Source organism: Ursus americanus, chromosome 6 (assembly GCF_024610735.1).
Source record: "Ursus americanus isolate L20-20 chromosome 6, mUrsAme1.1.p, whole genome shotgun sequence".
Classification (NCBI taxonomy): domain Eukaryota; kingdom Metazoa; phylum Chordata; class Mammalia; order Carnivora; family Ursidae; genus Ursus; species Ursus americanus.
In genome coordinates, this window is record NC_142132.1 from 7,010,210 (window position 1) to 7,023,199 (window position 12,990).

At 44.7% G+C, this 12,990-nt stretch overlaps 1 long non-coding RNA gene across 2 annotated transcripts in view; it reads left to right on the forward strand.

The window, feature by feature from the left end:
• Positions 1-12,990, forward strand: part of LOC148109752 (uncharacterized) — a 127,416-nt gene that overhangs the window by 58,830 nt on the left and 55,596 nt on the right. For both annotated transcript variants that reach the window (XR_015724696.1, XR_015724697.1), the window contains exon 2: positions 8,128-8,239. This is a non-coding gene — a long non-coding RNA (uncharacterized LOC148109752). The remainder of the gene's footprint in view (positions 1-8,127; positions 8,240-12,990) is intronic.

Sequence of the window (12,990 nt, forward strand, 5' to 3'; positions counted from 1 at the left end):
GCTTTTAGGAGATTTGCATAATTTATGTCCTTTTGAGAATCACCATTTAAATTTATAAATACAGCCATGAATTCTCCTCTTTTGAAGAAAACCAATAGGCAGAAATCGCTAACCCATAACCCACAGTCAAGGAGAAGTTAAGAACGTCGTGCACTGGCTCGAAAAAGTAATTTTCAGAGCTTATCTCTGCAACCGCGGTTCCCGAAAGTGTTGGTTTTATACAGACACACTTCGAAAGCCAGGCAGGTGTCACTTTTTAATAAATTGGCGAAGACGAAAGGGGATGAGAACATGCCATCCGCAGGGAGGTGGGGAGCGGGGGGGCGGAGGCCCTCTGGGGTGACTGGGGGTTGCGGGAAAGCCCCTGTTCTTCAGCAACAGCAGAGGGGCCCCTCCTCACGGCTCCTCGCAGAAACAGGCGCTCCCTGTGAAGACCCGGAACATCACTTAGAAGATTCTGTCTCATTAGTCCCCTCACGAAGGCAGGGATGTATTGCCTATTTTCACTTTCCCGAATCCTAAAAAAAAAAAAAAAAAAACTTTAAAAAAAGAAAGGACCAAGCTTCAGCTGTCTAGATAGACATGAGAAATTGTTATAACCGCCCCTCTCGAACCGCATTTGGAGGTCCGAAGACGGCGACGCTGCCGGGGCCGGAGCGCCAGCGAACACACTTCCGGAGGTTACGGCCGCAAAAGCGCGCGTTGCGACAGACGCCGAGAACACACGTGGCCGCGTCGCCCGCACGCTCACTCCGGCCTCGGTGCAGGCAAGACCTCAAATACCCATATGCGAAGGTTGTCAAGGAAACGGCAGCTCACCCTCCGGACCTGTGAGACAAAATGGCCCCAAGCATCTGAGCGGCCAGCTGGGTGGGTGAGGGCGAAGGGAGACAGAAACCCGGGTAGGGACGAGGCGGCCCCCAGCGCCCACGGGGACGCATCCGCCCTGAGCCCCTGTGTGAGGCCCTGGAGCCGGGGTGACCGTGACGGAGACGGGTTCAGCCCTCGGGAGGCTCCCAGTTCAGCAAGAGCCCCTGGGGGAGTGCAGGTCATCCCACTCGAGGGGGTGTGGCCGGTGCCGGGGAGGGGGGGCAGAATCGGGGTCGGGGGCCAGAAGCAGGGGACGATGACCCTAAGGAGCACGGGGAAGCCTTTCTCAAGGGTGTGGACTCTCAGTTGGGCACCGAGAGAAGGACGGGATTCTGCATAGGGACGGTCCAGACAGAGGGACCGGTGTTTCACTGCAGTGGCGTGTATGCCCCAGGGGGGCGGGGGGAGGAGTGAAAGACACATCTGGAGAGGCAGATGTGCAGCTAGACCTCGATAAACAGCTCCAGTACACGAACTGTACAGATTTGTGTTGAGCTGATAAGATGCTTTGCAGAGATAATGCTTTTTACAAATGCAGGTTGTAGCTTCTTGAGGGTTCCTGCAAATAGCTCTTAAGAGATTCTGATGTTGAATGTTTCTAAATACTTTGATGGTCCCTTTCATTGCTTGACTTGTATATGGCAGCACAGCAAGCTCCTGGAAATCAGCATCCATTGTAAGTTTGGGGAGTTTTAGGATGCAGCATTTGGGGGGTTTTTGTTTTATAATCAAATTATGCATATTTTTAAAAAATCCGGATGGGGTGGGGATGAGGTATTAATATCAGAATCACAAGTTCGTTTGGGAGGAGGAGCACTGGACTCAGGCATCACGGAGAGCCCCTCCTCCATGTCCTGGCTGTGCGACCATCAGCCATGTGTCCCCTCCCAGGTTGTAGAGATGCTCACAGTGGCCCTTGCGTGTCACCTTGGAAGCCATGCACGTGTCTTTCAATAACAGCCACTCCAGGCAACTGGAAGACGTTTGAGCTTGATCCAGATTGCATGTCAGAAAGATAATGGGACTGAATGTCGGCTAAGTCAAGGTGAAAAGAAACAGGTCTCCCCTGGGCTTAGCCTTCCTGGGGTCTGGTCAGGTTGAGCTGTACCTTGGGTGAGTTTCAGGCTGGGGATTTGTATAATTTGAGGGCAACCTGGAGGCAGTCACATTTACTCTGGACTTTGGGGCCCCATTTGGGACCTCTCAACTTTTGCTGCAGGAGATGGAAAAAATATGCTCTGGCGGCCAGGGCAGATGGGTGTGGGGGTCCCATCTGGGGCACCGTGGAGAGAATCACCGAACATGCCCAGTGGCAGCCAGGCCTTGTTCCTGCCTCACTCCCAGAGCTAGTCAAATATCCACAGAACAGACCCACCCAACAGCATCTGCAAACTCGCCAAGGACTTCCACCCTGAAGCACTGTGGCCGCTTTGCTCAAAGTATACTTACTGACTATGGCGTTCTGTCTTGTTTATTAATTAGTTCATATTTACAAAATGCTTTGATGATGAAAAGAGCTACTTAGGAGCTGAGTTTCTATGGTTATTCTGCTGTTATTTATATAATGCCACACAGACAATGCTACACAGCCCTGTGGATGATGGCGAGCTTCAAACAAAGAACAAGCCCTGCCCCAGCAGAGTTAGAAGATTCCAACACAATAGCAAAAACAAAATGAAACAAAACACCAACAAAATGGAGTGCAGATGAATCAGACTTTTCTGAGCATGATGACTGGAAATCAGCAGGCAGTTGAGGGATTACACAGCTCTAGGCAATCCAGAAGCTGGTCCGAAGAGCATTCATTCCCTGGTCACCAAGACGTGGGAAGCATCTGAAATGAGAAGCCTTTTGTTGCTCTTGAAGCTGCACCCGTGGGCCTCATAAGGGACCTCACATACCCCAGGGTTCTCATCCCACAGCTTCACTGTGTTGTTCCCATTCTTAAGGATGGGAAAACGGAGGTGAGCCCGCACCAGAGAGCCCCTCTCCTGTCCCCGTCTTGCCTTGACAGAATGACCTTGATGTTAACCCAGGATAACAAGGTGGAGAAAATAGTCCCCTGCAGCAAGCACGTGAATTTCCCTTGGGGAAACTCCCATCTTTGGGGATATTTAATTGACAAATCCAATTGGAACAGAAGCAAATGTCCCAGGAACCTGAGGGGTGTGAAGCTGCCCTGCAAGCGTGGTTGTTGGAGGGGCAGGGAAAAAAGAGGCAGAACAGGGTAGGCAGGCAAGAAGGGGGCAAGAGGCTGTGTAAAGTGTAATGGGGTGTTCTAGTAACTTCTGAAGTTGCCATATTCATATTCATCAAGTGCTTGGTGCAAATTAATCTTTAATGGAAACCAACAAAGGAGATTGAGTTTTGCATACAGGTGATGGGGAAAGAAATAAAATGCAGGGACCCCTGGGTGGCTCAGTCGGTTAAGCATCTGCCTTTGGTTCTAATCATGGTCCCTGGGTCCTGGGATCAAGTCCCACATTGGTTTCCTTGCTCAGTGGGGAGCCTGCTTCTTCTTCTGCATGCAATTCCCCCTGCTTGTGTGCACTCTCTCTCTCTGACAAATAAAATCTTTAAAATAAAACACAGTGTGCCAATTCAGACAGGGGTACATAAAGGAAGCTAAGGAGAAGACATCACATTCTCACTGGTATAGTCTTAGGGGTTCAAGTTAGGTTTACCTAAATTCCTGCCTGACAGAGAAGCCCAGCCCGCATCAGGTGACACCAGAATCTGAGCTCCAGGAGAGCAGGGGCTACATCTGTGAAGGGGGATTTGGCAAGAAGCCAACAAAGCTTAAGCTACAGGGTCTCTCACTGGCATGGGCCCCTTCAGAGGCAGTGGGAAAGCCCTAGCAATTTTGTATTTGTAAGTGTGTATTCATTTAAGAGGGACCCCCAAATTGCATAAGCTTCAGGTCACATAATCCTGGGGCCTCTTCTGCTCAACTGCCTTATTCACCACTGTATTCTCAGAACCTACTACCACTGTGCCTGGTACACAGCAGGTGACTTAAATCTGTGTACTAGAAAGACAGGTGGATGGAAGGAAAGAACATGAGTAGATGGATAGTTGGATAGAGGAAGAGAGGGAGGAAGGAAACATGAATGAACCACAGATGGTTGGATGGAAGGAGGAAGGAAGGGACAGATGGAAGGAGAGGTGGATAGATGGATGGAAGGGAGGAAACATGGTTAAAAAGATGGGTGAAGAAGAGAGGTAGAGTGGGAAGCAGGAAGGGAGTGAAGGATGAATGATAGGAAACACTGCCACATGGACAGTTGGATGGATGGGTGGGTGGATGGATGAATGGATGGGTAGGTAGATGGATGGGTGGGTGGGTAGATGGATGGGTCAATGGATGAATGGATGGGTGGATGGACAGATGGATGGATGGGTGGGTGGACAGGTGAATGGAGGGATGGGTGGGCAGGTGGGTGGTTGGGTGGATGGATGGGTGGATGGACAGATGGATGGATGGATAGGTGGACAGATGGGTGGGTGGGTGGGTGGATAAATGGATGGATGGATGGACAGCTGGGTGGATGGATGGATATATGGATGGATAGGTGGACAGATGGGTAGATGGGTGGGCAGACAGATGGGTGGACAGATGAGTGGATGGATGGGTGAATAGATGGATGAATGAATGGGTGGATGGATGGGTGAACAGATGGGTGAATGAATAGATGGACAGATGGGTGGATGAATGGACGGATGGATGGACAGGTGAATGAATGAGTGAATGGATGGGTGGATGGTTGGATAAATGGATGATAGGTGGACAGATGGGTGGATGGATGGGTGGACAGATGGATGGGTAGACAGATGAATGGATAGCTGCATGGACAGATGGATGAATGGGTGGGTGGATGGATAGGTGGGTAGATGGGTGGGTGGACATATGGCTGCATGCACAAATGGGTGGACAGGTTGGTGGGTGGACAGATGGGTTGCTGGGTGGTAGGTGGGTGGGTGGATGGAAGGGAGAGAGGTGTGGATGAAACAGTGGTGGCCAATTTAGAACTGAAGAGAAGTTGAAAGCACTGACTAACATGCCATTTTAATTTGACTTGTATAATGCCAAAAAATATCTTAGCTGAAAAGGTCCTACAAAGTCATGTAGCTCACATTCCTCCATTTTTATACACAAAAATACTGAAATCTTCATCTAATAGAGAATTTCCAATACAGAACCACCCACAAAGAGAGAAGTGCTTACAGAGTAAGGCCTCCACAGCCACAGATAATATCAACTGATATCCAGAGCAAGGAGAACAAGCTACAAGTTCTGTTTATATTCCTGGATTCACGGTTTGCTGTTTATTTTTAAAGTTTCCATCTTGATGAGTTCATTAACCACCATTAGCAAATTTAGAAATGCTTGAATTTCAAGAAGAATGTTTTCTCTCTCCAGCCTACCATGACATAGCAGGGCCTTAGGAACAGCAGGAAGTGTCTTGTGCTGACATTTCTAATGGAGTTATAACCAGCAGCAGAGGGTTCCTCATTCACACCCACAGCTCCATGAAGAGGTGAACCAAAGGTGCTAGGGTGCTTGAATACTCTTCTCTGATTATTTTGCCCTTTGTTCCTTGGTCTTGAGAGGAAATCGGAAGGCTCCAAGAGAGGGAAAAGACCCGCATTTGCTAAGAGTTGACATTTAACAAAGTATTAATAGTGATCAGCCATCCATATTAACCTCCAAAAGCTCTACCTGGGAACTTATGCTTTAGTGGATTGAGTTGTGCACCATCCCCAAAAGATATGTCCACCAGATCCTCAGAATGTGATTGTATTTGGAATAAGTGTCTTTGCAGATGTAATTAAGGTTTAGGACCTCCTGATGAGATCACCCTGGATTAGGGTGGGCCTTAAATCCATTGAAAGTCCTTTTGAGAGACAGAAAAGGAGACACAGAGACACAGGGGAGCAGCCCCTGGGAACAGGGAGTCAGAAGTGGAGCCATGCGGCCATAGCCCAGGAACGCCCGTTGCCACCAGAAGCTGGAAGAGGCGAGGGAAGATTCTTCACTTTGGAAGGAGAGCAGTTCTTCCGACACCTTGACTTCAGATGTTTGGTCTCCAGAACCATGAAAGAATAAATTTCTGCTGTTTTAAGCCACTCAGTTTGTGGTCCTTGATTGCAGTAGCCCTAGGAAGCTCGTACATATACTTTCTGTAAATTGGCCCAAATGAAAACCCTCTTTCCTCCTGCCCTGTTTCCTCCTTTGGTGATAAAGTTATCTGTCTAAAGGAAACGGAAATTATCCCAGTAAAGTGTTAATTGTGATCAAATTCCTTCTTCCTCCAAGAAATAAAATCCCAACTAGCTAGACAGATGAAAACATTTGGAAAAGTTGGTTCCCTTCCTGTCTTTGCAGGATGTTCCCTACAGCCTTGGTCCTTTTTCATATCCGCACAATCAACCTGAAACTTATTTGAAATGTACATTGGCGTGATTGTATCTAATAAAGCATACATTCTTGAGAGAGTAGTTGCATGCCACATGGTACCTTGTTTGTGGTAATTACTCAATAATTCTGTATTCTACCAGGTATGTTTCAAGTGACAGTCACTTCAGAAAGGTACCTGCCCCCTCACCTTATTCACCAGGGAAATGGAGAATCCAAATTTTTAATTTGAAACTTAGGGAAAATATGTATTCCTTTGGAGGAAAACAATTCCATTTTACCATAACTATGATTTCCAAGTTCAAAATTAAATACTTTGATTTGGAAAAAAAAAAGAAGAAGAAGGAGAAGGAGAAGGAGAAGGAGAAGAAAGAAGAAGGAGAAGGAGAAGGAGAAGGAGAAGGAGAAGGAGAAGGAAGAAGAAGAAGAAGAAGAAGAAGAAGAAGAAGAAGAAGAAGAAGAAGAAGAAGAAGAAGAAGAAGGAGAAGAAGAAGAAGAAGAAGAGGAGGAGGAAGAAGAAGAAATAGAAATCTGGGATAATTCCCAAGTCATCATGCATTAGGTACATTTAGCAACAGCATTAGGCTTGAAAGCAACTGTTAGAAGATTCTGAGAGCAGTAACCAGAGACAGAAGGGTAGCTACTATTGGTCGAGTATGGGCTCCGCAAAGTGCAAAGCTGAATGCCCTACCTACAGAAGGGTTCACAGCCAGGAGGGACTTTGCCCCCCAAGGGTATTCGGCAATGTCTAGTGACGTGTTTGGATGTCACAACTGCAGGTCAGAGGTAGAGGGTGTGCTGGTGGCTACAGGCCAGGGATGCTAAGTATCCTGCGATGCACAGGACAGGCCCCCCACACCCCAGAATTCCCCAGCCCACAGTGTAAATTGTGCGAAGGTGAGAAACCTGGCCTCCCTGTGTCGTGTAACTGCAGCACAGGCCCACCAACAGTCCCCGACAGGCCCAGCCAACAGATAAGGACACTGGGTTTCAAGGACATAAATGATATGCCCGGGGTGCCTGGGTAGTGCAGCTGGTTAAGCATCTGACTCTTGGTTTAGGCTCAGGTCGTGATCTCAAGGTCGTGAGATCAAGCGTGGTATCTGCTTAAGATTCTCTTTCCCTCTCCCTCTGCCCCTCCTGCTTGTGTGCTCGTTTTCTCTCTCTCTCTAGTAAATAAATGCATCTTTAAAAACATCATCATCATCATCGTCATCATCATAGGATTAGTAGTATGCCCACATTCCCGTGGCAAGTTTGGAAATCCATGGTTTACTCTACAGGGATAGATAACAAAATAGCAATTGTTTACCAATCACAGGAACCTGGAAATGGATTAAAGATGGAAAGACTTGACAGGGATTTTGGTTAAAGAGACACAGTAATTTTCATGGCTGTGCCTGTTTCTGGGTATTGACCATGAGCAGATCCTGGTACCAAGGGGAGAACACGTTCTTTATAACCTGCCGACCTGTGTTTGCCTCTTCTCTGATTTTTTTCTCTGCTTTATCATCCATAATTGGATAACTTTTCTCCAATTTTCTCCTTGGAGCAGTGAAGATAAGGTTTCTGTTTAATCATCCTCCTCGAAGCACTTGCAATCAGGCAGGATATTGCTGCTTTTAAAATAAGACAATGACATTTAATGACTTTCATTTCTTCCTATACAAAAGATTAATTTATATGCTGGAGCCATCATTTCATTGGAAAACTCAGCCTATTCTTTGTGAAATGCTGCAATATGATTAACAGCTCAATCCCACCCTTATATGTTTAATTTTGTGGCTTTCTCTGCTTCTATTTACCTTCACAGTCTAATTGAGCCTTTGCTTTTGCATTAGGATAAACTTAGCCAATGGAGCAGAGCGGTGGGTACCTCCAGGAGGCGCCACCAGGAAACAGCCTTCCGGTCTCCAGGCATTGCTGGCGTGTGGACGAGATGGGACGGTCACGGTGAGTGAATGGAACACTTGGGACCTTGCCTGGTGGCCTGCTTAGCCCAGCCTCTATGATCTGACCCTAACACTCCACGTGTCCGTTGCTTCGTTCCGCACACCCTCAGCTCTGGCCACACCAGGCAGCTCCTTTTCCCCAAAACATCCAATGTAACCCCACATTTCCACATCCCTTTGCAAGATTTTCCATTTTGCCTGAACGCTTTCTCTCTGTCTCCTCCATCAAAATCCTGTCTACCCTTCAAAGTCCATCTCGGATGTCCTGTGCCCAAAGCCTTTGCTGACTCCCCTGTAGGAGTGACTCACTCCCTCCTGGACCCGCACAGTCCTTTCTCTTGAGGATTCTGTTTCGTTATGCCTTTTATCACGGTGCAAACAGCCAGCTATCACTTGGGGATGGCTCTCCTGGTGGCCAACTACCATGTTGTCACAACAGCCTTGAGCTGCTGAGTCATCCGTGTCATGTTACAGATGAGGAAGTCAAGATTTAGAGAATGTCAGTGTTATGTTCTGGTTCACACAGTTATTAAGAGGGTGTGGTGAGCTATGGAGTCAAACTCTGAAACTTTTTCCTTATGAAACTCAAGGGAGAGCCCCTTGCAGTACCAAAAGAGAAGGGTCTCACTGAAAGCGTCCCCAACAGAGAGAGGCCAACATGGCCGCAGCCCGATGCCTCCAGTCAGCGTGGGCCACCTCTCCCAACACACTGCGAAGGGTGGGCCAGAGTTCTCCCAGCCCCCTCCCCCCTTGACCTGTTTCCAGTTAGAAATCACCACATTAAACATGCAGTGGAAAACCTTCTAAAATGGTGCCATGAATCAATATTAATAAAATGTGTTCATCTCTCACCCACAACGAGATTTTCCCCACCAAAAAAATCACATCACTTCAAGTCTCAAGCAAAGAGAAAGTGTTTGGCCAATCCTCTGGCCAAGTCCCAGCCTCAGAAACTTGCTTCTAATTCTTCCTGATGTTCATGGTTCGTGTGACCTGATTCCTAAGAGAAAAGATGCCCTTTTGGGATGGAGCCTTACAATTTTGATTGTCCCTGGTAATCACAGACGACTTGATGCGTTGTGACAACTTCTTGGTGCCCCCAAAGCTATACATTACAGACACTAAGAATTCTTACTGCAAAGGATTCAGTAGATGCTGTCGGGAAAAAGACATCATAGTTGTAACAGTTTTGCCTGAGAAGAGTGACTGACTCATCCGTGGTGTAGAAAGCCCACACCCGCCTCTCTGTGCTCATTCCGGATGTGACATAACCCAGTGATTAAAGATAGAAGAGCAGTCCCATCTTGCCTTCCAGTGCCCCCCACCCCCCCTCTCTGACACAGAGACAAATTTAACTCCACCCTGGCTTTCAGCTCAGTGCCGCCCAGTATAAAATATGCCCACCACCGGATTGCCTGTGGCCCAGAAAATCCTGACGGGCAAAGCTATAGGACCCTTGGGCACCATCTTTTCAGTAACTCTTAACCTTTTTAGGTTCCAGATGCCTTAAAGAATTTGATTTTTAAAACTCTGGCCTTCTCCCCAAAAGCACACATACAGACAGGCTTCCACTTTCAAGGAGTCTACAGACCTACAAAGCCCAACTGTGAAGCGCCATGGTTGAAACCCCATGATCCAGTCCAAGAGAGACCCAGAAAACCATCACAACGGGCCAAGATCTTACAGCTAAGGGCAGAAGTAAGGCAAAAATGCAGATCCTTTGTTCCTGGGGCAGTACTAGTGAAGCTGCTCCAGGCTGCCCTCAGTCTCCCCCTATGGTCCCCCCCCAGCACCGTCCCCCACTCAGACTCCCTTCTTCCATGATCATACATGGGGTCATTTATTAAGTTATTATAACTAAATTTTGTAATGAAAAATGACACACATGCCAAAAAGTACACAGCTCAGTAAATGTCACAAAACAAGCACACCAACCAAATCAATGCATAGCACACTCCGAGCATCCCAGAGTCTTCCCAACGCCCCCTGGCAGTCACCCCCACCCGGGAAAATAATCACTATCCTGATGGCTATCTCTCTAATTAGCTTAGCTTGTTGGTGAACCTTTATATCAATGAAATCAAATATGTGCCCTTTTGTGTCTGGATTCTTTCCCTCAAAATCATGTCTGGGAGAGTCATCCATAGTATTGTATATAATTATAATTTTGTTCTTTCTCATCACTGTAGAGTGCTTCACGGTATGAATATGCCACAATTTAATTTTCTGTTCTATTGTTGATGCGCATTGAGTTCTTTCCAGTTTGGGCTATTACAGATTGTTCTCCTGTGAACTTTCTCGTGCGTGTCTTTTGATAAATAAGTCTACTCAACTATTTTGAGCACATATGTAAGGTATCGAGGCTCTGGATCACAGACTGTATGTGTGTTCGAATTTAGTAGATAATGCCAAAAAAGTTTTCCAAAGTGGACGCCCCAATTTATGTTCCCACCAGCAACAAATAAGAATTCTGATTGCTTCACATATTCTCCACCACATGGTAGTATTGGTCTTTTTCATTTTAACCATTCAAATGGTTATTTCACCATGGCTTTAAAATGTATTTCCCTGGTAATTAATACGGTTGAGCAACTTCTCAGATATTTACTGGTCACTTGGGTATTTAATGCTTTTTTGTAAAACATTTGTTCAAGTCTTTTTGCTCATTTTTCTATTGGGTTGTTCATCTTTTTCTTATTGGTTTGTGGGGTTTTTAAAAACATATTCTAGTATGAGTCCTTAGTTAGATATCTAAATGGCAGATATCATCTCCTGCTCTGAGACATGACTTCTTATCCTTTGTTAGTGTCTTTTGGTAAATAGAAATTCTTAAACTTTAATGTAGTCCAACTTATTAACCCTGTTGTTTATAATTAGTGCTATTAGTGTCATGTTTTAGAAATCTTTGCCTAAGCCAAAGGTCATAAAGCTATCTCTACATTTCCTTCTAGAAGCCTTATTAACGTGATTTATAATCCTATCTATGGAATTGTTTCTTGTGTACAGTATGAGCTAGGAGTCAGGTTTCTTTTTCATATGGATACCCAGTTGACTTAGCATCTCTTGTTGAAAAGACTTTTTTCCCCTAGTGTACTGCAATGCCATTCACCTTTGACACAAACCACTAACCTTAAATGTATGGGTCTATTTCTAGACTCTCTTCTCTTTCATTAGACAATTTTTTATCCTTACACCAATGCCGTGCTCTCTTAATTGTTGTACTATACAATGAGTTTTGATAGCTAGTATATAAGTCTTCTAACTTTGCTCTTCCTTAAGATTATCTTAGCTTTTCTGGGCTCTTCCATATAAGGATCAGACTGCGATCTCCACAAAAATAATCCTAGAATTGGATTCAGATTGCATTGAATCTATACTTTAATTTGAGGAAGATTTGATATCTTTATACTAGTGAATTTTCTAATCCATGAACATGGTATATACCTTCATTATTTGTCATCTTTAATTCCCTTCAATGATATCTTGTGCTTTTCAGTGTTGAAGAGTGATGCATTTTTCATTAGATTAATTCCTAGAAATTCAGTGCGGTTTTTTTTTATTGTTTGAAGTGCGGGGAGGGCGGGTGTGTGAAAGGGGCTGGTGCTACTGGAAGTGATTATTTTATTTTGTGGTTTTGTTGTTGTTGCTGCTGTAAAAAATACAATTTATTTTTATATATAGACTTCGTATCAAGATCTTGCTAGGCTAATTTATTAATTCCAATAGTCTATATATTATTTTGTGTTTTCTACACTATCATGTTGTCTATAAATAATAATAGTTTTATGTCTTTTTTTTTTTTTTGCCTTTTGTTCTTTTTCTTACATTATTATGCTAGCCAGGACCACCAGTAAAATGCAGAACTTGTGGTAGTGGCCATCCTTGTCATTTAGACTATTTCAGAGAGAAAAGATGTTTATATTTTACTGTTAAATATGATGTTTTGCTATAGGATTTTTATCCAATTTAAGAAGTTCTTAGTCTAGATTTTTGTTCTTAGTCTAGATTTTTACATTTTGTCACATGCTTTTTTTTTTTTTTTAAGATTTTATTTATTTATTTGACAGAGAGAGAGACAGCCAGTGAGAGAGGGAACACAAGCAGGGGGAATGGGAGAGGAAGAAGCAGGATCCCAGCAGAGGATCCTGATGTGGGGCTCGATCCCAGAACGCTGGGATCACGCCCTGAACTGAAGGCAGACGCTTAACGACTGAGCCACCCAGGCGCCCCTGTCACATGCTTTTATTGCATTTTGTTTTTCTCCTTTATTCTGTTAATGTGGTGATTACAGTGAATAATTTTATATTTCTTTGCATTCCTGGATAAACCCAACATAGCTTTTACATATCATTTTATTCTATTTAGAATATTTTAACATTTTTATGTTCACAAGAGGAATTAAGCCATAATTTTTCTTTTCTGTAATGTCCTTATCAGGTTTTTGTGAGATTATGCTAGCCTCCTAACGCAAGTTGGGGAGGGATTCTTTTTCTAAATTTTGGTACAACTTGTTGGCTATATCTTCCTTGACTGCTTGAAAGAATCCGCCAGTGAAGTCTTCTGAATCTGGAGCTTTCTCTGTGGGAAGAATTCAATTACAGAATAAATTTCTCTTATAGACATAGGACTATTCAGATTGTCTATTTGTGTTTGAGTAATTTGTAGTTAAGTGTTGTTTTGCTAACATGTTGTCTGTTTTTGCTATTTTTCAAATATATGGGAATAAAGTTGTTCATAATATTACCATTAATA